Source organism: Pempheris klunzingeri, chromosome 7 (genome assembly GCF_042242105.1).
Source record: "Pempheris klunzingeri isolate RE-2024b chromosome 7, fPemKlu1.hap1, whole genome shotgun sequence".
NCBI lineage: Eukaryota > Metazoa > Chordata > Actinopteri > Acropomatiformes > Pempheridae > Pempheris > Pempheris klunzingeri.
This window is the reverse complement of record NC_092018.1, coordinates 4,443,986-4,467,027: the sequence shown is the minus strand read 5'-3', so window position 1 is coordinate 4,467,027 and position 23,042 is coordinate 4,443,986. Positions and strand designations below refer to the sequence as shown.

The 23,042-nt window shown below is 42.9% G+C and overlaps 4 non-coding genes across 4 annotated transcripts; all 4 read left to right on the top strand.

The window, feature by feature from the left end:
• Positions 1-5,308: 5,308 nt before the first annotated feature.
• On the top strand, positions 5,309-5,414 carry LOC139204553 (U6 spliceosomal RNA). Its single transcript, XR_011584438.1, has one exon. It is a non-coding gene; the product is annotated as a U6 spliceosomal RNA (small nuclear RNA).
• Positions 5,415-7,432: 2,018 nt separating this feature from the next.
• On the top strand, positions 7,433-7,538 carry LOC139204552 (U6 spliceosomal RNA). Its single transcript, XR_011584437.1, has one exon. It is a non-coding gene; the product is annotated as a U6 spliceosomal RNA (small nuclear RNA).
• A 1,659-nt stretch (positions 7,539-9,197) lies between these two features.
• LOC139204551 (U6 spliceosomal RNA) lies at positions 9,198-9,303 on the top strand. Its single transcript, XR_011584436.1, has one exon. It is a non-coding gene; the product is annotated as a U6 spliceosomal RNA (small nuclear RNA).
• Positions 9,304-14,022: 4,719 nt separating this feature from the next.
• LOC139204549 (U6 spliceosomal RNA) lies at positions 14,023-14,128 on the top strand. The gene has a single exon (XR_011584435.1). It is a non-coding gene; the product is annotated as a U6 spliceosomal RNA (small nuclear RNA).
• The last annotated feature ends 8,914 nt before the right edge of the window (positions 14,129-23,042 follow it).

The following is a 23,042-nucleotide window of genomic DNA, read 5'->3' as shown; positions in this document are numbered from 1 at the left end:
AATGAATTTACTTTTGCACCATATGTGAAGACACGACGTGTCTTTTCACAAGCTGTGAGACGCATGCAAATACCTGGGATGAACCGGTTTAGGTGGAGGTGGAAGGACTCCAGGGACGTGGAGCCCCTCGCGCAGCGATAAACTGGCAGACTGACCCCGCCCTTTGTCAGCCTGCCAGTCTGGGTGTACAGCTGCACGCCCGGCGGGTCCTGAATGCAGTTGAGGTGGCGCCTCTGCGTGCTCCATATATTCTGGATGCGGAGAGCATCTAGCAACGGGATGCCCATGCTGTCGTGTCCTGCCGGGCCGCCGAAGGTGTGGAGGAGCTCCTGGATGAGCACCGTTGAGTCCACAGCCCCACGTGTCCTCCGCCGACAGTGGAGCCGCCACTCCTCCCTGGAGATCCTCCTGATGACCTCGGCGTCAGTCAGGTCGACCATCCCGTGCTGCCCCTCCAGCTGGGACCGCTTAGCTTCACGAAGACGGCAGGCATCTCCGGGGTCCACCTCAAAGATGCAGTGAGACAGCTGCCTCATGAAGGCAGGGTACAGCTTGTGGCTCTCGGTGGTGACACCTGATGCGAAGCGTCGCATCAGGTGCCATATGTCCAGACGAACCACAAGCTGCCCCCACTCCTGTGATGGAGAAATATAATTTGTCTTATTTCTCAATTTGATTTGATTTTAAAACATTTTAATATTGTAAATACAGTTTTTATTACGACGTACAAACTCTGAATATACCTCAGCTTTAGTTTGTGGCAACATAAAATAATTCATATCAATTATACTGTTATCAGCATTAGCATTTAAAATCTCAGTTTCACACCTGAAATAAAGCAGCTGTCTTTGACACGCCTCCTGTGCTGCAGCAGTCCCGGTCCACGTAGATCAGCTGGGGGGGGGGTACCCCGGCGAGTCGGTACCGCCTCATCAGTCCGGCCGCCATTGCGGACAGGCCCTCAAAGCCCTCGGAGCAGGTGAGGACGCTCACCAGGACCTGCCCGTTCTCATTGCCGATGTTAGTAGCCCAGGCAGCCGTGTCGTAGGCGGTGCCTGCGAGCTTCTTGGTCACCTGGACAGAGACAGATGATAAATGTTAACTTGAGCACACGCACAGACAGACAGAGCTGTGGTGCCAAAGCAACTGTGAGAAGATATTAAATAGTAATTTTACTCACCTTCTTGGTGGAATCCATCTTCAAGATGGATCCGAAGGTGGACGTGATCCTGGCCTTGTACTCGTCCAGCCGCGTCAGGACGTCATATCCGTAGACCGTCAGCAGCCAGACGGGTGACGGCAGAGGGAGCATCTGGGGCGGTGGTGGAAACTGCCCCCTCATGGTGGACGAGGCCAGGAACTGCTCGCACACGCCGAGGTAATGGATCGCTTTCCGCAACCAGGTGTCCGAGTGCTGCTCCCGCAGGGTGTTGCACAGCTGGTTGGCACTGTTGCCCAGAGTGCAAGACCTCAGCAGCGCAATCACACTCAGGTCACAGGACAGCCTGCAACACAGACATCACGTACACATTTGTCACCACACAAACACACACACGTAAAATATATACACATTAATTATAATTTTCTCTTACTTGTACGTAAGTACAGCTGGAAACTGGCAGCTGTAGGTGGGGGAAAGCTGCCTGATGATACCCTGTGACCACCCTGCGACCTTCTTGTTACATTGACGGCACTCCAGGTACTCAGTGGCCATGAGGTACCAGCCTTCGCTGCACAGGACCCTCCGGATGGTCCTGTACAGCCCAGCCTTTGTCAAGGACCCAGTGCACAAAGGCTGGGGGCATGTCAGCTGTAGCTGCCAGATCCTGTGTGGCATCCACAGGAACAGCCGACAATCGAAGAAGGGGTTGGGGGACGCGGGAGGCTGGTGGTAGATCGGCCGGGGCTGGGGGGGGTACCACCAGAGGTTCAGCTCGCTGACGAGCCGAGGCCTCCCCCTGCTGTCAGTGCAAAACAGCACCCGGCCGATCCACTGCTGCTGCTCCTCAGTGAGCGCTGCCCGCCAGGACTTTGGCAGCAACTGGAGAGAAAACAAAGGCACATACATAGAACTTTACTGTCTGAGGACCTCACTTTAAGTGTGAGAGTGTCAGGGGCATCTGAGGCCCAAAAACTTTACTGTTTGACAGACAGACTTACCGCAGCACTGTCAGCAGGTGCTGGGGGAGGGAGGACAGCTGGGGTGGACATCTCCTCCTGGCGGGTGGCTGCAGGCGGCGGCTGTGCTGGTGAGCGGGAAGCTGGAGGCTGGACCACGACGGGAGCTGCTGGAGGTTTTGAGGGGCGGTCATGCTTCAGTTTTTCCTCCAGCAGCTCATCATCTGTGGGTTCACCAGCCCCCTGCTCAGGTGGTGCTGCTGCTGGATTCTCCATCTAGATGGAGAAAATGAACATCAGCAGTGCTTTAAGATAACAAACACAGATATGAAGTACTAATGATGATGAAGGAATGATACACAGTACTTACAGTCTTTACAGTCCAATCTGTAATATCACAGATACAACACAGCGTCAGATCTTTAAGTCATGGACACCAAACAGGAATACAAACATTCATTTGAGCAGTTTAATAACAGAATAACAGTTCTGTCGTATACTGTCTATTTGAAATAAGATTAACAAAGTGGTTGTTCTGATAAAGCACCAGCAGAAACATCTCAACTAGCAGCCGTCTGCAGCTCTGATTTCCGTGATGTCATCATGACAGAGCAGCTTAACACGTGCCGATAGCATCGATAGCACATTACACACTGTGTAACGGTGTTACTAACCTTAGCAGCCCAAAAGAGTCGAATAAAACGGTTTAAACAGCACGGACGTTGGCTGGTTAGGTAACAGCAATGATAAATAGCGAATATATAATCAATTCCAAACTATAAAAGTAAATTTGACATGTTTGGAGCCGAAAAACTTCGGCTAGAAGTCGACGTTAAGTTGCTAAAAACGAGCGCTCGGAAAGTCAAACGCCGTAAAAAGCCCCCAGTTATCTCTTTCTGCCTGAACGTCACAGAAACACATGAGTTTTTACACTATTTCACGTGAATATTTCGTGAAAATCTCGTACTAATGTTTCACTTACCCTCTCGGCGCTGTCAGACTGACGGTCAAGGCGGCGGGTCTTGCGTCAGGAATTGGAACAACCCAGCTCTCCCATTGGTCGGCGCAACAGTTGGATTCTCGAAATTGGAACAACGAAGCCACCTGATTGGACAGGAACCGGAACAACTGGAACAGAGAATCAAACGCAAATTCGTGAAGCGTTCCTCATTTTTCACCATTATCGTCTGAAACCCTAAATATTTTATTTCTTTAAATCATATTATTTATAATATTTGGGAGAAACAGCACTACGGCGGCCGGAGGCGGTGCAGCCAATCGCGTTGCTTATCGCTACCAAGGTTCAACCAATCACATGCGGCCCCCTGCCAAGATTTGACCAATCAGATTTTAATGAATTCTCTCAATATTCTTATGTGATATTCATCTCTTTTGTTTACAGTTTCTCCTGGCATTTTCCAAAAAATAAATAATTAAATTATAACAAGTATGGACTTAAATTCTTCCCAAAAAGGTTTTAGTCCTGGACAGCACCAAAGAACAACTTTTCACCGACCAATAGGAGAACCGGTTTGTTCCAATTTCCAGCGACGGCAGCCATTTTGGATTAACGTTATTTACCGTCTGACCGACAGCAGTGAGTGAGTGAAATATTAGTGAAATATTCACGTAAAATAGTGTAAAAAGTCACGTGTCTGAGTGGTTGTAGTTTGGAATTGATTATATATTCGCTATTTATCATTGCTGTTACTTAACCAGCTAACGTCCGTGCTGTTTAAACCGTTTTATTCAGCTCTTGTGGGCTGCTAACATTAACACAGTGAGTAATGTGTGTGTGAGCGCTACATGATGCTGTCTGCACAGTTTAAGCTCCTCTGTCATGATGGTCCTGGTGATGTTACAGCCAGCAGGAAAGAGGCCTTTCTCTCTCTTATCAGAACAACCACTTTGTTTATCTTATGTTCATTTCAAACATACAAAGATGTCAGAACATCTGTGATTCTGTTATTAAACTGCTGAAATGAATCAGACACTGTGTCTCTGTCATATTACAGATTGGACTGTAAAGACTGTAAGTACTGTGTATCATTCCTTCATCATCATTAGTACTTCATATCTGTGTTTGTTATCTTAAAGCACTGCTGATGTTCATTTTCTCCATCTAGGTGGAACATCCAACTTTTAGAAGAGCTCCTAATGGGACCCTCGTCCTCAAATCCACTGATGGCGCCCGAGCACTTGGCACCTTACAAGGCCAAAACGCCTGGGGAGATGGAAGCGGAGGCCCGGGCCCACGTCACCTCTGAGGGTGGCGACCTCACCAACGCCACCCTCGTCCTGAGCCGGTGGAAGGTCCAGTTTGGACGGTACCAGGGAAAGACCTTCCACTGGCTCCTGGAGAACGACGTGGGCTACGCTGTCAACCTGGTGGCCTCCTACCAGAAGGAGCGAGGGAGGACAGGGTCTCAGTCCCCGCTGATGGCCAACAAGGTGGAGTCTCACACACACATAATAATAATGAATAATGAATCAAAGAGGGACGACAGCTTTAACCTCTGTGTGAACTAACTGGACGCCTTCACCCGCTACTCCTCAGCGCACCCTGACTTTGTGGAAGCAGTCAGGTTCCACTCTGTGTTTGAGGAGGTGCAGCTTGGCCTAGTTGGCTTCAGGGACTGGAGACCCTGGAGAGACTCTATCAGTCTGGACCCTAAAAAACGTAAGTCCAACCAGACCAGACCAGTTCCTTCTCTCATGTTGCTCCTTCCTTAAACTCTCCCCTGTCTCTCACAGTGAGTCTCTACCAGCACTCTCTGAACTTTGACCAACCCCCACCGACTCCTGAGGGAGTCACAGTCCCTCCAGGACGAGTGTCGGAGGAGGGGCGTTGAGTCAGCCTTTTGTTTTGGCGCCTTTAGTCATCCAATCGCCATCGTCTGACGTAACTTCAGCCATGCCTAAATCTGCCATGATGCCTTTGTAACCCTCATGAGGCCAAACTGAACCTGAACCACCTCAAACTGAACCAGACCGGGTCACACTGAGCCATCATGTCTGATTGAAGATAAATAACCAACAGCACAGCAGCCAAACATTTCTTTCTAGTGTTTTGTTGTATTGATTAGAAACTATCTCAGTCCTCACGTCCCTCCCTGTGACCTCCAACCCTGAGAGAGAGGAAGCTCCAATGGTGAAACCTTTAAATAGAGGTCTGGGACAGGAGACTGTTGTGTTAGTTCACTAACACATATACTAAAATTGGAACGATACAGAGAAGATTAGCATGGCCCCTGCGCAAGGATGACACGCAAATTCGTGAAGCGTTCCTCATTTTTCACCATTAGCGTCTAAAATCATAAATATTTTATTTCTTTAAATCATATTATTTAGAATATTTGGGAGAAACAGCACTACGGCGGCCGGAGGCGGTGCAGCCAATCGCGTTGCTTATCGCTACCAAGATTTAACCAATCACATGCGGCCCCCTGCCAAGATTTGACCAATCAGATTTTAATGAATTCTCTCAATATTCTTATGTGATATTCATCTCTTTTGTTTACAGTTTCTCCTGGCATTTTCCAAAAAATAAATAAATAAATTATAACAAGTATGGACTTAAATTCTTCCCAAATAGGTTTTAGTCCTGGACAGAACCAAAGAACAACTTTTCACCGACCAATAGGAGAACCGGGTTGTTCCAGCGACGGCAGCCATTTTGGATTAACGTTATTTACCGCCTGACCGACAGCAGTGAGTGAGTGAAATATTAGTAGGTTTTAATGAAATATTCACGTAAAATAGTGTAAAAAGTCACGTGTCTGAGTGGTTGTAGTTTGGAATTGATTATATATTCGCTATTTATCATTGCTGTTACTTAACCAGCTAACGTCCGTGCTGTTTAAACCGTTTTATTCAGCTCTTGTGGGCTGCTAACATTAACACTGTGAGTAATGTGTGTGTGAGCGCTACATGATGCTGTCTGCACAGTTTAAGCTCCTCTGTCATGATGGTCCTGGTGATGTTACAGCCAGCAGGAAAGAGGCCTTTCTCTCTCTTATCAGAACAACCACTTTGTTTATCTTATGTTCATTTCAAACATACAAAGATGTCAGAACATCTGTGATTCTGTTATTAAACTGCTGAAATGAATCAGACACTGTGTCTCTGTCATATTACAGATTGGACTGTAAAGACTGTAAGTACTGTGTATCATTCCTTCATCATCATTAGTACTTCATATCTGTGTTTGTTATCTTAAAGCACTGCTGATGTTCATTTTCTCCATCTAGGTGGAACATCCAACTTTTAGAAGAGCTCCTAATGGGACCCTCGTCCTCAAATCCACTGATGGCGCCCGAGCACTTGGCACCTTACAAGGCCAAAACGCCTGGGGAGATGGAAGCGGAGGCCCGGGCCCACGTCACCTCTGAGGGTGGCGACCTCACCAACGCCACCCTCGTCCTGAGCCGGTGGAAGGTCCAGTTTGGACGGTACCAGGGAAAGACCTTCCACTGGCTCCTGGAGAACGACGTGGGCTACGCTGTCAACCTGGTGGCCTCCTACCAGAAGGAGCGAGGGAGGACAGGGTCTCAGTCCCCGCTGATGGCCAACAAGGTGGAGTCTCACACACACATAATAATAATGAATAATGAATCAAAGAGGGACGACAGCTTTAACCTCTGTGTGAACTAACTGGACGCCTTCACCCGCTACTCCTCAGCGCACCCTGACTTTGTGGAGGCAGTCAGGTTCCACTCTGTGTTTGAGGAGGTGCAGCTTGGCCTAGTTGGCTTCAGGGACTGGAGACCCTGGAGAGACTCTATCAGTCTGGACCCTAAAAAACGTAAGTCCAACCAGACCAGACCAGTTCCTTCTCTCATGTTGCTCCTTCCTTAAACTCTCCCCTGTCTCTCACAGTGAGTCTCTACCAGCACTCTCTGAACTTTGACCAACCCCCACCGACTCCTGAGGGAGTCACAGTCCCTCCAGGACGAGTGTCGGAGGAGGGGCGTTGAGTCAGCCTTTTGTTTTGGCGCCTTTAGTCATCCAATCGCCATCGTCTGACGTAACTTCAGCCATGCCTAAATCTGCCATGATGCCTTTGTAACCCTCATGAGGCCAAACTGAACCTGAACCACCTCAAACTGAACCAGACCGGGTCACACTGAGCCATCATGTCTGATTGAAGATAAATAACCAACAGCACAGCAGCCAAACATTTCTTTCTAGTGTTTTGTTGTATTGATTAGAAACTATCTCAGTCCTCACGTCCCTCCCTGTGACCTCCAACCCTGAGAGAGAGGAAGCTCCAATGGTGAAACCTTTAAATAGAGGTCTGGGACAGGAGACTGTTGTGTTAGTTCACTAACACATATACTAAAATTGGAACGATACAGAGAAGATTAGCATGGCCCCTGCGCAAGGATGACACGCAAATTCGTGAAGCGTTCCTCATTTTTCACCATTAGCGTCTAAAATCATAAATATTTTATTTCTTTAAATCATATTATTTAGAATATTTGGGAGAAACAGCACTACGGCGGCCGGAGGCGGTGCAGCCAATCGCGTTGCTTATCGCTACCAAGATTTAACCAATCACATGCGGCCCCCTGCCAAGATTTGACCAATCAGATTTTAATGAATTCTCTCAATATTCTTATGTGATATTCATCTCTTTTGTTTACAGTTTCTCCTGGCATTTTCCAAAAAATAAATAAATAAATTATAACAAGTATGGACTTAAATTCTTCCCAAATAGGTTTTAGTCCTGGACAGAACCAAAGAACAACTTTTCACCGACCAATAGGAGAACCGGGTTGTTCCAGCGACGGCAGCCATTTTGGATTAACGTTATTTACCGCCTGACCGACAGCAGTGAGTGAGTGAAATATTAGTAGGTTTTAATGAAATATTCACGTAAAATAGTGTAAAAAGTCACGTGTCTGAGTGGTTGTAGTTTGGAATTGATTATATATTCGCTATTTATCATTGCTGTTACTTAACCAGCTAACGTCCGTGCTGTTTAAACCGTTTTATTCAGCTCTTGTGGGCTGCTAACATTAACACAGTGAGTAATGTGTGTGTGAGCGCTACATGATGCTGTCTGCACAGTTTAAGCTCCTCTGTCATGATGGTCCTGGTGATGTTACAGCCAGCAGGAAAGAGGCCTTTCTCTCTCTTATCAGAACAACCACTTTGTTTATCTTATGTTCATTTCAAACATACAAAGATGTCAGAACATCTGTGATTCTGTTATTAAACTGCTGAAATGAATCAGACACTGTGTCTCTGTCATATTACAGATTGGACTGTAAAGACTGTAAGTACTGTGTATCATTCCTTCATCATCATTAGTACTTCATATCTGTGTTTGTTATCTTAAAGCACTGCTGATGTTCATTTTCTCCATCTAGATGAAGAATCCAACTTTTAGAAGAGCTCCTAATGGGACCCTCGTCCTAAAGGCCACTGATGCCGCCCGAGCACTTGGCACCTTACAAGGTCAAAACGCCTGAGGAGATGGAAGCGGAGGCCCGGGCCCACGTCACCTCTGAGGGTGGCGACCTCACCAACGCCACCCTCGTCCTGAGCCGGTGGAAGGTCCAGTTTGGACGGTACCAGGGAAAGACCAGTTCCTTCTCTCATGTCGCTCCTTCCTTAAACTCTCCCCCGTCTCTCACAGTGAGTCTCTACCAGCACTCTCTGAACTTTGACCAACCCCCACCGACTCCTGAGGGAGTCACAGTCCCTCCAGGACGAGTGTCGGAGGAGGGGCGTTGAGTCAGCCTTTTGTTTTGGCGCCTTTAGTCATCCAATCGCCATCGTCTGACGTAACTTCAGCCATGCCTAAATCTCCCATCATGCCTTTGTAACCCTCATGAGGCCAAACTGAACCTGAACCATCTCAAACTGAACCAGACCGGGTCACACTGAGCCATCATGTCTGATTGAAGATAAATAACCAACAGCACAGCAGCCAAAAATTTCTTTCTAGTGTTTTGTTGTATTGATTAGAAACTATCTCAGTCCTCACGTCCCTCCCTGTGACCTCCAACCCTGAGAGAGAGGAAGCTCCAATAGTGAAGCCTTTAAATAGAGGTCTGGGACAGGAGGCTGTTGTGTTAGTTCACTAACACATATACTAAAATTGGAACGATACAGAGAAGATTAGCATGGCCCCTGCGCAAGGATGACACGCAAATTCGTGAAGCGTTCCTCATTTTTCACCATTGGGAGAAACAGCACTACGGCGGCCGGAGGCGGTGCAGCCAATTGCGTTGCTTATCGCTACCAAGATTTAACCAATCAGATTTTAATTCATTTCAGAGCAGTCACTCTCAATATTCTTATGTGATATTCATCTCTTTTATTTACAGTTTCTCCTGGCATTTTCCAAAAAAGAACAAAGTTATAACCAAGTTTGCACTTAAATTCTTCCCAAAAAGGTTTTAGTCCTGGACAAACGCCACTGTGGCAAATCCTCGTGTTCTGTCCCTTAACGCAGCAGAGATTGTCCTGCTGAAACAGAGACTGAACCTGCCGGCTTTGGAGCCATTTCTCCAGGTGTCTAAACCACCTCCTCGACCTCTCCTGCCTGTGTCTGCACACGCCTCAACCTCCTCAGTCTGGGCCCCAACCTCTCCTGCCTGCCTCCCAGTCTGTGGCTCCTGTGGTTCTTCCCACACCTGCAGGAGCTTCGATGACAGATGTGCCATAAGCCTGGGGTTATGGCAAAAAAAAGAGAGATGCTCCCACCTATTATATTATTATATCAAATATTAGGTATTTGCTCACAAGCTAAAGTGCTGGACAAACCATGGAACTGGGTGAAAAACGATGACCGAAGTTATTACAATTCATGCTGAGGGTGACATGAATGTCTCTGTACCAAATATTGTGCCAAACCATTCAGTAGATGGAGAAATATTTCACTAGTACAATGAAAATGAGGACCAGCTGGTGGCACTAGAGGAAAAATCAGGATCATATATATTCTATTTATCTGTCCTCTATTTTATTTTTATTCTATTCTGCTCCATTACATTATGTTCCTGTTAATTGGTTGGTTGTGTATATACTTATTGTTAACTTGTATTTCTTTGATTATAATGAACACCCACTTATTGCACTGTTTTTTATTTGTTTATAATAAATTTCTATTAAGATGACACAATATAGTTTTTTAAATTGAAATATAACAGTCAGCATACCACTTGGGTGAGATACAAGTTATTGTAATTCTTTAAGCAATATTATTTCATATTCAATCAATCAAATGACATAACATTTACCATTTGATTGCTAAATGAATCATAAAGGTAAGCTCTTATCTATTTATTATTACATTACTGGCTTAAACACAACAGACAGTATTAACACATGGGTTGGAGAGGGCTGCTAATAAAGATGATTAATTGTGAAGTAAATCAGAATCAGAATCAGAATTACTTGAATAATCCCCAGGGGGAAATTGCTTTTTGTTACACACAGCTCCAAAAGAATAAGAATAAACTTCAAACACGAAAGTAATAATAATGATAATAATAATAATGATACAAATAATACCACTACTACTACTAATAATAATAACATATAACAACATGTACACTCCGAGTGAGGAGCTGTATTATATAACAATAATAATAATCAGGTGAGTCCAGAGTCCAGGGTCCTCTCCTCTGGTGGAACAGTTCACGTTGGTGACATGGTTGTAGACAGAGATAGCAGTGGGTGCACTCTGGTGTAGAGTCTGTACCCGGGCTATGACGGAGTGGATGACATCACACGCCGAAGTCGGGTTGGCAGAAGGAGGAATGTAAACAGTCACCATGACAACATGTGAAAACTCTCGTGGCAGATAATATGGACGAAGACCAACAGCAAACAGTTCAATGTCCGGGCTGCAGACGCGCCCCTCGACAGCAACATGAGCAGGACTGCTCCACCTGTTGTTCACCAGAACGGACCCCCTCCTTTCCGCTTACCGCTCCTGGTGCAGTCCCTGTCGGCCCGAACAGTTTGGAAGCCACCGATGAAAACATTGTCGTCGGGAATGTCCTGATGCAGCCATGTCTCCAAAAAGCACACCAGACTACACTCCCGGTGCTCCATCTGACTCCTGGCTAACGCTGTTAGCTCCTCCATCTTGTTTACCAGCGATCTCACGTTGCCCATAGTAACGATGGGGAGACAGGGTTTATGTTTCTTTTCCTCCATACGCCTCTGTTGTCTCCTTCTGGTTTCTCTCCTCCGCTGGTTCTTCTTTCCTCTGCAACCTCGGTGTGTTTTCCTCCACAATTCTTCTGGAATTTGTGAAGATCTCGTGGTCAAGATGCCAGCAGGTTTCAGAGCGATCAGCTGATCACTTGAGTAGCCAAAACGGCTACCAACGGCTACCAACGGCCAAATGTTTCCTGCACCCGGCAGAGTTAAAGTAGTACTTTCACAGCAAAAAGATGACAAGAGCTCTCTCCACCAGCATGTATTGGAGAGAGACCGTCTTAAAAACATATTACCAGCAAAAAAGTAAAACAAATAAAGCAATAAGCCCCAAGAGGTTACAGTGAGGTTTACAGTGGGTTTGAACTAAAATCACTGTAAACCTCAGGAAGGTTTCATTAATTACAACACACAGCAACAAAAACTACAATCATTTACTGATAAATAATAATTCTTCCACCAGACAGTGTCCTTCTTCAGCGACATCAGACGTTAAGTTTTTTTGGTTGCTAGGCAACAGACAGCTTTCAAATCATAATCAAAGACCGGAAATATACGTTTTATGACGCCATCTTTGTCACGGCAACGTAACAGATGGACACGGTGAACTATGTTTAGTATTTTAACTGGATTATTTTTAGCAAGGGTTATTTGGGACATTTTTTTAACGTTTTATGAGTGTTACGTTCATTTATACGTTATTGTACGTCGCGTTACTCTGGAGGAGATCGATCTATTACCATGTAGACAGCAACACTTAGACTGAGCAGGTCTTTGGGGGACACGGGACTCGAACCGCGATTGCTAACGGATATTTTGGCAGCTTGTTACTATTTATAGTTCATATCGGTTTCACGGAAACCGATGTTCGATGTTCTAATTGTTCTGATTTCCGCGATTTGACCAATGACGTCCACAGCTCTGGTCCCGTCACAGCCAATCAGATGGCTCCGTTGTTCCAATTCCGAGAATCCAACTTTTCACCGACCAATAGGAGAGCCGGGTTGTTCCAATTTATAGCGACGGCAGCCATTTTGGATTAACGTTATTTACCGTCTGACCGACAGCAGTGAGTGAGTGAAATATTAGTAGGTTTTAATGAAATATTCACGTAAAATAGTGTAAAAAGTCACATGTCTGAGTGATTGTTTTTAGCAACATAACATGAACTTATAGCTTTTCAGCTCCTGATATGTTTTATAGTTTGGAATTGATTATATATTCGCTATTTATCATTGCTGTTACTTAACCAGCTAACGTCCGTGCTGTTTAAACCGTTTTATTCAGCTCTTGTGGGCTGCTAACATTAACACAGTGAGTAATGTGTGTGTGAGCGCTACATGATGCTGTCTGCACAGTTTAAGCTCCTCTGTCATGATGGTCCTGGTGATGTTACAGCCAGCAGGAAAGAGGCCTTTCTCTCTCTTATCAGAACAACCACTTTGTTTATCTTATGTTCATTTCAAACATACAAAGATGTCAGAACATCTGTGATTCTGTTATTAAACTGCTCAAATGAATCAGACACTGTGTCTCTGTCATATTACAGATTGGACTGTAAAGACTGTAAGTACTGTGTATCATTCCTTCATCATCATTAGTACTTCATATCTGTGTTCGTTATCTTAAAGCACTGCTGATGTTCATTTTCTCCATCTAGATGGAACATCCAACTTTTAGAAGAGCTCCTAATGGGACCCTCGTCCTCAAATCCACTGATGCCGCCCGAGCACATGGCACCTTACAAGGCCAAAACGCCTGGGGAGATGGAAGCGGAGGCCCGGGCCCACGTCACCTCTGAGGGTGGCGACCTCACCAACGCCACCCTCGTCCTGAGCCTGTGGAAGGTCCAGTTTGGACGGTACCAGGGAAAGACCTTCCACTGGCTCCTGGAGAACGACGTGGGCTACGCCGTCAACCTGGTGGCCTCCTACCAGAAGGAGCGAGGGAGGACAGGGTCTCAGTCCCCGCTGATGGCCAACAAGGTGGAGTCTCACACACACATAATAATAATGAATAATGAATCAAAGAGGGACGACAGCTTTAACCTCTGTGTGAACTAACTGGACGCCTTCACCCGCTACTCCTCAGCGCACCCTGACTTTGTGGAAGCAGTCAGGTTCCACTGTGTGTTTGAGGAGGTGCAGCTTGGCCTAGTTGGCTTCAGGGACTGGAGACCCTGGAGAGACTCTATCAGTCTGGACCCTAAAAAACGTAAGTCCAACCAGACCAGACCAGTTCCTCCTCTCATGTCGCTCCTTCCTTAAACTCTCCCCCGTCTCTCACAGTGAGTCTCTACCAGCACTCTCTGAACTTTGACCAGCCCCCACCGACCCCTGAGGGAGTCACAGTCCCTCCAGGAGGAGTGTCGGAGGAGGGGCGTTGAGTCAGCCTTTTGTTCTGGCGCCTTCAGTCATCCAATCGCCATCATCTGACGTAACTTCAGCCATGCCTAAATCTCCCATCATGCCTTTGTAACCCTCATGAGGCCAAACTGAACCCGAAACATCTCAAACTGAACCAGACCGGGTCACACTGAGCCATCATGTCTGATTGAAGATAAATAACCAACAGCACAGCAGCCAAACATTTCTTTCTAGTGTTTTGTTGTATTGATTAGAAACTATCTCAGTCCTCACGTCCCTCCCTGTGACCTCCAACCCTGAGAGAGAGGAAGCTCCAATGGTGAAGCCTTTAAATAGAGGTCTGGGACAGGAGACTGTTGTGTTAGTTCACTAACACATATACTAAAATTGGAACGATACAGAGAAGATTAGCATGGCCCCTGCGCAAGGATGACACGCAAATTCGTGAAGCGTTCCTCATTTTTCACCATTATCGTCTAAAATCATAAATATTTTATTTCTTTAAATCATATTATTTAGAATATTTGGGAGAAACAGCACTACGGCGGCCGGAGGCGGTGCAGCCAATCGCGTTGCTTATCGCTACCAAGATTTAACCAATCAGATTTTAATTCATTTCAGAGCAGTCACTCTCAATATTCTTATGTGATATTCATCTCTTTTATTTATATATTATTATTATTATTATTATTATATCAAATATTAGGTATTTGCTCACAAGCTAAAGTGCTGGACAAACCATGGAACTGGGTGAAAAACGATGACCGAAGTTATTACAATTCATGCTGAGGGTGACATGAATGTCTCTGTACCAAATATTGTGCCAAACCATTCAGTAGATGGAGAAATATTTCACTAGTACAATGAAAATGAGGACCAGCTGGTGGCACTAGAGGAAAAATCAGGATCATATATATTCTATTTATCTGTCCTCTATTTTATTTTTATTCTATTCTGCTCCATTACATTATGTTCCTGTTAATTGGTTGGTTGTGTATATACTTATTGTTAACTTGTATTTCTTTGATTATAATGAACACCCACTTATTGCACTGTTTTTTATTTGTTTATAATAAATGTCTATTAAGATGACACAATATAGTTTTTTAAATTGAAATATAACAATCAGCATACCACTTGGGTGAGATACAAGTTATTGTAATTCTTTAAGCAATATTATTTCATATTCAATCAATCAAATGACATAACATTTACCATTTGATTGCTAAATGAATCATAAAGGTAAGCTCTTATCTATTTATTATTACATTACTGGCTTAAACACAACAGACAGTATTAACACATGGGTTGGAGAGGGCTGCTAATAAAGATGATTAATTGTGAAGTAAATCAGAATCAGAATCAGAATTACTTGAATAATCCCCAGGGGGAAATTGCTTTTTGTTACACACAGCTCCAAAAGAATAAGAATAAACTTCAAACACGAAAGTAATAATAATGATAATAATAATAATGATACAAATAATACCACTACTACTACTACTAATAATAACATATAACAACATGTACACTCCGAGTGAGGAGCTGTATTATATAACAATAATAATAATCAGGTGAGTCCAGAGTCCAGGGTCCTCTCCTCTGGTGGAACAGTTCACGCTGGTGACATGGTTGTAGACAGAGATAGCAGTGGGTGCACTCTGGTGTAGAGTCTGTACCCGGGCTATGACGGAGTGGATGACGTCACACGCCGAAGTCGGGTTGGCAGAAGGAGGAATGTAAACAGTCACCATGACAACATGTGAAAACTCCCGTGGCAGATAATATGGACGAAGACCAACAGCAAACAGTTAATTGTCCGGGCTGCAGACGCGCTCCTTGATAGTAACATGAGCAGGACTGCTCCACCTGTTGTTCACCAGAACGGACCCCCTCCTTTCCGCTTACCGCTCCTGGTGCAGTCCCTGTCGGCCCGAACAGTTTGGAAGTGTGGGGAATTTTATTATTACTTTTGATCACTACTTTTAAAAGGCCAATTATACAATACTGAGCCTCAAATTTGTACTAACTGCGCTAAATATATATGTAACTGAGTAAGTACTAACAACATCATATATAACCAATTACAGAACACTGGATTTGAATTAACACTATTAATGTATTGATTAACGTTATCACAAACTGTATGACCTTTATTTGAACTAACTACATGACCTGTGAGTGAACTAATAACACTATATAACCAATCATTAGAATCATTTGTGTTGCTAACACTGGAAGCTCAGTTCTTACTGACAATGTATGTACCATGTTAATCAGCAGGGAGAGACTTATTAATGCAATGCACCGTCACAGGGAAGAGCCATACCCCATAGTTACTAAAGAGGGGAACAAGCACTGGCCCCAGGTTCTGAAGGGCCAGACACATGATGATTAAGTGGGATGTATATGGCAAGAAAGTACAAGCACGCTTACATGCACTACAATACACACCTCATAAACTCCCTCTTACACCATATACTGGAAGCTCCAAGGGCAAGGCTAGTGGAAGGCTATCATTGTAACAGCAGGATGAGATAGCTGCAGGGGAGGATGCTCTCAGAAAGACTCCATTGTAAAGAAGCTCCTACATGATAGGGAAAGGTCTACGGCTGCTGGATCAAGGTCGTGATGCCAAGAGGCTGGGACCAGCCTGTGCACCAACGAAGGGAGGGCCAAGTCTAAACCGCGGTTACTCCCCAACTAGACAACCAATCAAAAATAATTGTATTCATGCTGGAATGTATATACTGTTACTGCATATGTGGTTCGGGGCTCACTCTTTGACCTGTTGGCTACAGACTAACAGCTTGCTGACTGTGGTTTTCAGAGCTCAGACTGAGTCCTTGGCCAAGATCAATACTTATTCACACAGAAAATAAAACACCTCAAATGAGAGAAGTTGCCTGTCCTTCATCAAAAAAACGAACACGCTGACAAATTGGTGACCCCGACGTGATTTCGAGGAAAAGGACGACGGGCAGAGTCCCCGGACCCGCCATCCAGGGCCTGGACATCTCCTTGCGACCCTCTGGAAACTCACACGGGCCCACATCTCAAAGGTAAGCAGAAACCTGTTGTGATAAACCAAATTCTGCTTAGTTTAATGTTGCAAATACCTTAGAGTGTGAGTGTTTGGAGGTAAGCAAAGAGAACTAAATTGCTGAATTTAAAAGCTGGACTGTGATGTTTCCTACTGTGGGAATAATGTTGTGATATAACTGGCATTAAGCCAAAGTAGTGAAAAAACCTCGAGAGTAAAGAGAAAAAGAGATAAAGAAGAGGCCTGAAAAGAGAATAAAGAGTAAAATCCCCCGGCGAGGGGCTCCACCTAAGAGTGGGGATCTGAACTAAATAACTATACCAGTGCAGCGGGGGCAGCGCCTGCGGGATTGTGACGACCCCAATGCAGCTGAAGAATTAGAGTAAGGAAATTACCCTAAAGAGGGGCTCCTCCGGCGTGTGGAGTTTGTGTGGTAGTAAAATAAAGGTATACCAGAGGAAAGAGCCAGCGCCTGCGGGAGATGCGACTCTTATCCTGCTGAAGAATTAAAATTACAATTAAGGATTGACGAGGCCAGTGCAAAAGACCTGGTAGAGAGCCTGCGGGACAGTTGCCAGGCCCGTTTGGAACGGCATGTTGGTGAGTGAGTTACGCATGGTAGCTGACGAGTGCCTTGTTGTCTCACCTCCAGTGTGGTGCACTGGGTCGTCCTAAAAAGGTCAAATTGAAAGCCACGCCATATTGTAGTTTAGTAGTTTTTTACGTGTCTTGATGCAATTTGGATGCTGTTTTGTATTTTCTGTGGATGTTAGAGCTCCATTGAAGTAGAACTAAGGAGCAGTTTCGCAAAAGCGGGTTTTGTGACGTCAAAACAAAAAAACCGGCTGACAGTGGAGGAGAAGGAGGGGGGAGAGTCTGCTCACCGCTGAGCAGTGACTCTCTAGTGAAAAAAAAAAAAAAAAAAAAAAGGACAAGGAGAGAGGATAGAAAAAGGAGTGGGAGATCGGTTACTGGAAGGAAGGATTGAGTGTGTTGTGTTTCTGCTGAACTGCTCTGGCTGTAAATTATCTACTTTTAAGTTGGACCTAAAGACACAGAGAGTAACTGTAAAATATTACCAGGGTTTCACAATATTTAACTGTAATATTTCACAATAAGTTACTGTTTTGTCATTTTACAGGCTTTAATTGTAATGTTCACAATGTAATACTGTAATTTTTAATTTTACTGTGAAATCAATGTAGGAACAGGTAATCACAGTAAGCTTTGCATTACCATGACATTACAACATTTTACTGTATTATTTCACAATAAAATACTGTATTCAGTCCATTTACTGTGATAACACAACAAATTACATGAACCACACTGCATTGTGGGAGCTGGCTCGATGCCTAATCTTTTGGCGGTCACATCCTCACTATAGCCGGAACCAAGCGGGAAAGGTGAACCACGCCAGAGCCTGATGAGGTAAGTTACTCTCCATTTATTTCTTTTCTTTAACCCTTATGCACCCCTCGGTACATTTTTTGCATTTTTCAACTAAAAATACTCAATAATTTTGCCAATTTTAATGATAATGAGACAAAATTTTGCAGGGATGTCAGTCTTTTACCACATTTTAAGATTTCAACTTTGAATGTATTAATAGAATTATAATACACTGTGGAGAGAAGAAAGTTCCTCTCGTCACCCTTAAAACATTTTTTGCACCATTGACTCCCATTAAAACATCACTTTTTGATCCTACTTTAATTACACCATAAAATAATGTTTTACTTATGACTACCTTTTCAATCTAAGCTTTTGGCTTGAAAATTGTAGTTTTTTTCATTATCCATCATTTGACATCATTTTCCACTATATGGCTGAGGGCTCCATTATATGCTGTTTCTGTGAATCCTACTTCCGTTGCATTTCTCACTATTGCTCCCCAGCAGAATGCATGATTCCAACTAAAATGGTCTGAGTGTGTTGGCAGTGATGTAAAAGTGTGGTATGAATGTGTGTTTTGACAAATTATTTGATGAGTGTGTGTGTGTGTGTGTGTTTGTGTACAGGGAGTTAGAAAGTCATTTTTGCTCACCACATTTTGCACATCCCTATCGCTATCTTTCTTATGCCTACAGATCACATGCACCCACTCACCCCCCCGCCCACAAACACACATCTACACACACACACACACCTATTCGAAGCCCCCAGACACACTACAGCACTTGTAAAAAGCAATCAAGGTCAAAAGGTCAAAAGGTCAAAAGGTCAAAGAATCTAAGGAGGAGCACCCTAGCTTTTTTTTTGCCTGGAAACGTTTTTTTTTTTTTTTTTTTCATAAAGTCTTTTTATTGTTTTGGTTTACAGTGCAGCATGTTTATACAGGTGCTGTGTCTGCAAACCTCAAGCTGCACCTAGCTGGTGCTGGCTGGTCATTTCCTCAGTGACAATGAAGAGACACTTTTGTGTTAGAGGAGGCTCTGACTGCTGTCCTGCAGTCGCCTGAGAACGAGGAGGAGATGTCCGGCACAGACACAGGCACTGAGGACATATCAGGGGAGGCTTCACCTGAAATTCATCCAGATGGGTCTCCAGCTCAAGTGAGGACATCCATGTCCTCACTTGAGCTGGAGCTGGAAGACCCATTTCCTCACTTGAGCTGGAGCTGGAAGACCCACTAGTGCGGCTGCTGCTTGGACCAGCAGCAGCCACACTAGTGGATCATGTCAGAGGAAATGGAAGAGCCAGCAGGAGAAGCCAGGCCCTCAAAGAGGTACAGGCAGTGCACATTTTGCATGGGACAGAGAAAGGTCTGGACCCATTGTGCCAAGTACAGCAAGTATGGATGCCAAGTACAGCAAGTATGGATGCAAAGTATACATGACAGTGATCTGCAGGTCCTGCTCCACTGAGTGACCTTTCTCATCATTTGTCAATATATTCCCAAAATACCATTAAAGGGTTAAAATTAATTCATAAATACATGTAAATTGAATAGTTATGATCTGGACTGAGGTTGTTCAAAAGATTTAATGCATTGAAAGTGAAAAAAATATTAATGTATAATATTTTTAGAGCACTTCTTAGGAACAGAGTATTTTTTGCACAAAGGATAAAAGGTGGCATATTTTGTACATAAAGTCAAACTGCTCAAAAAATAATGATGGATTCAAATCAATGTTGTTGTCAATTATTGACATACCCAAGGGTGTAATACCCCCCCAAAAAAATTCCAGTTTGCAATTAGTATATGGAAAATATTTCATATTTTGTGTTTTACCTCATTTGAAATTTTTGGTTTTATATTCCCAAAATGGCACTAAAAAGTTAAAAATACTTAATAAATCCATGAAAATGGAATAGTTATGATCAGGACTGAGGTTTTTCAGAAGATTTAATGCAATAAAAGTGAAAAGAATATTAATTATAATATTTTTATAGCACTTTTTAGGAACAAAACATTTTTTTGCACAAAGCATAAAAGGTGGCATATTTTGTACATAAAGTCAAACTGCTCAAAAAATAATAATGCATTCAAATCAATGTTGTTGTCAATTATTGACACATCCAAGGATGTAATTGCCCCCCCAAAAAAATTCCAGTTTGCTATTAGTATATGAAAAATATTTCAGATTTTGTGTTTTTCTCATTTGAAATTTTTGGTTTTATATTCCGAAAATGGCACTAAAAAGTTACAAATGTTTAATAAATCCATGAAAACTTAATAGTTATGATTAGGGCTGAAGTTGGTCAAAAGATTTAATGCATTGAAAGTGAAAAAAAATATGAATGTATAATATTTTTATAGCACTTTTTAGGAACAGAACATTTTTTGCATCGAGGGTAAAAGGTGGCACATTTTTACATAAAGTCAAACTGCTCAAAAAATAATAATGCATTCAAATCAATGTTATTGTCAATTATTGACATATCCAAGACTGTAATACCCCCCCAAAAAAATTCCAGTTTGCAATTAGTATATGAAAAATATTTCAGATTTTGTGTTTTTCTCATTTGAAATTTTTGGTTTTATATTCCGAAAATGGCACTAAAAAGTTACAAATGTTTAATAAATCCATGAAAACTTAATAGTTATGATTAGGGCTGAAGTTGGTCAAAAGATTTAATGCATTGAAAGTGAAAAAAAATATGAATGTATAATATTTTTATAGCACTTTTTAGGAACAGAACATTTTTTGCATCGAGGGTAAAAGGTGGCACATTTTTACATAAACTCAAACTGCTCAAAAAGTAATAATGCATTCAAATCAATGTTGTTGTCAATTATTGACATATCCAAGACTGTAATACCCCCCAAAAAAAATTCCAGTTTGCTATTAGTATATGAAAAATATTTCATATTTTGTGTTTTTCTCATTTGAAATTTTTGGTTTTATATTCCCAAAATGGCACTAAAAAGTTAAAAATATGTAATAAATCCATGAAAACTTAATAGTTATGATTAGGACTGAAGTTGGTCAAAAGATTTAATGCATTGAAAGTGAAAAAAAATATGAATGTATAATATTTTTATAGCACTTTTTAGGAACAGAACATTTTTTGCATCGAGGGTAAAAGGTGGCACATTTTTACATAAAGTCAAACTGCTCAAAAAATAATAATGCATTCAAATCAATGTTGTTGTCAATTATTGACATATCCAAGACTGTAATACCCCCCAAAAAAAATTCCAGTTTGCTATTAGTATATGAAAAATATTTCATATTTTGTGTTTTTCTCATTTGAAATTTTTGGTTTTATATTCCCAAAATGGCACTAAAAAGTTAAAAATATGTAATAAATCCATGAAAACTTAATAGTTATGATTAGGACTGAAGTTGGTCAAAAGATTTAATGCATTGAAAGTGGAAAAAAATATGAATGTATAATATTTTTATAGCACTTTTTAGGAACAGAACATTTTTTGCATCGAGGGTAAAAGGTGGCACATTTTTACATAAACTCAAACTGCTCAAAAAATAATAATGCATTCAAATCAATGTTGTTGTCAATTATTGACATATCCAAGACTGTAATACCCCCCCCAAAAAATTCCAGTTTGCTATTAGTATATGAAAAATATTTCATATTTTGTGTTTTTCTCATTAATTAATTGTAGTTTTATATTGCAAAAATGGCATTAAAGGGTTAAAAATATTTGACAAATACATGAAAACTTAATAGTTATGATTAGGACTGAAGTTGGTCGAAAGATTTAATGCATTGAAAGTGAAAAAAAATATGAATGTATAATATTTTTATAGCACTTTTTAGGAACAGAACATTTTTTGCATCGAGGGTAAAACGTCATTATTTTTTTAAGGGGTGCACAAGGGTTAATGATAGCTAGTCTGTTTTCATTCAGTGTTGCTCCAGCACGGTTAAACGTGACTGCAGACAGTCTGAAATAATCGGTGCGCTCTGTTGCACCAACACACACATTTGTCCAGGATATATTTTTGTAACATTTGAAATGTGTGCATGTGTGTCATATGAAAATGTCTTATTTCTCTGATCCGAGGGTTTTGTTGCACATGCTACCTACTTTTTGATGTAAGTAACGAGTTAGTAGATTATTGGTGTGAATGCTGAAAGCATTCACAACATATGTTCTTCGACTTTATTATTGGTGTGTATGCTGAAAGCATACACACAGCATACACACTCCTCCCAGAGCTTTCGCACCACACACACAAAAAACGCACCAAAACGTGCGGCTCGGCAGCGGTCGAGTTGCTATGACTTTTCTCAGAGGTCGGAGTACACGTTTTGGCGCAAAGCGGCAAAACGTGCACCAAAAATCGCTCCATAGAAAATGAATGAGGAGCTAGAGTGGGTGATGTCATCGCTAGAGTGGAGAGGAGCAGAAAAATCGTCTGAAGATTTTGTGAAAAACTCGCTCTCATGCCCACAGCGTGTCACTCAGACACACTATCTATACAGAAAAACGTAGGACTGCTCGGGCCGGTCGCAACGATGTGACTTCAGACACACAGAAACGCACGCAGCCGCCTCCATGAGCCTCCAAGCGACGGAAAGTCACACTAACTGCCGCATTAAGTGCCATGTTAACTGGCAGCTCAAATCTGAGGAGGGAGGCAGACGCAACCACTTTTCTAACCTGCTCCAGCTCTCTCATTTCACAAGTTAGAGACCTCAAAACTACACGTACGTGTTCAGCAGACCCTCCTCTGTCAAATGGTTCACACGCCAAAGCTCTGACACTCAAGTAAAACCCTGATTTTCAGAGGCATATCACAGCTCAAATCTCCATGAAAAGAGCTGTGTCTCCCCAGAGTGGCTCATTAGGCAACATCACCATAGCAACCATCAGGTGATGAGTGACCTCTGAGCCCCACAGAGACACTGAGCATGCTCAG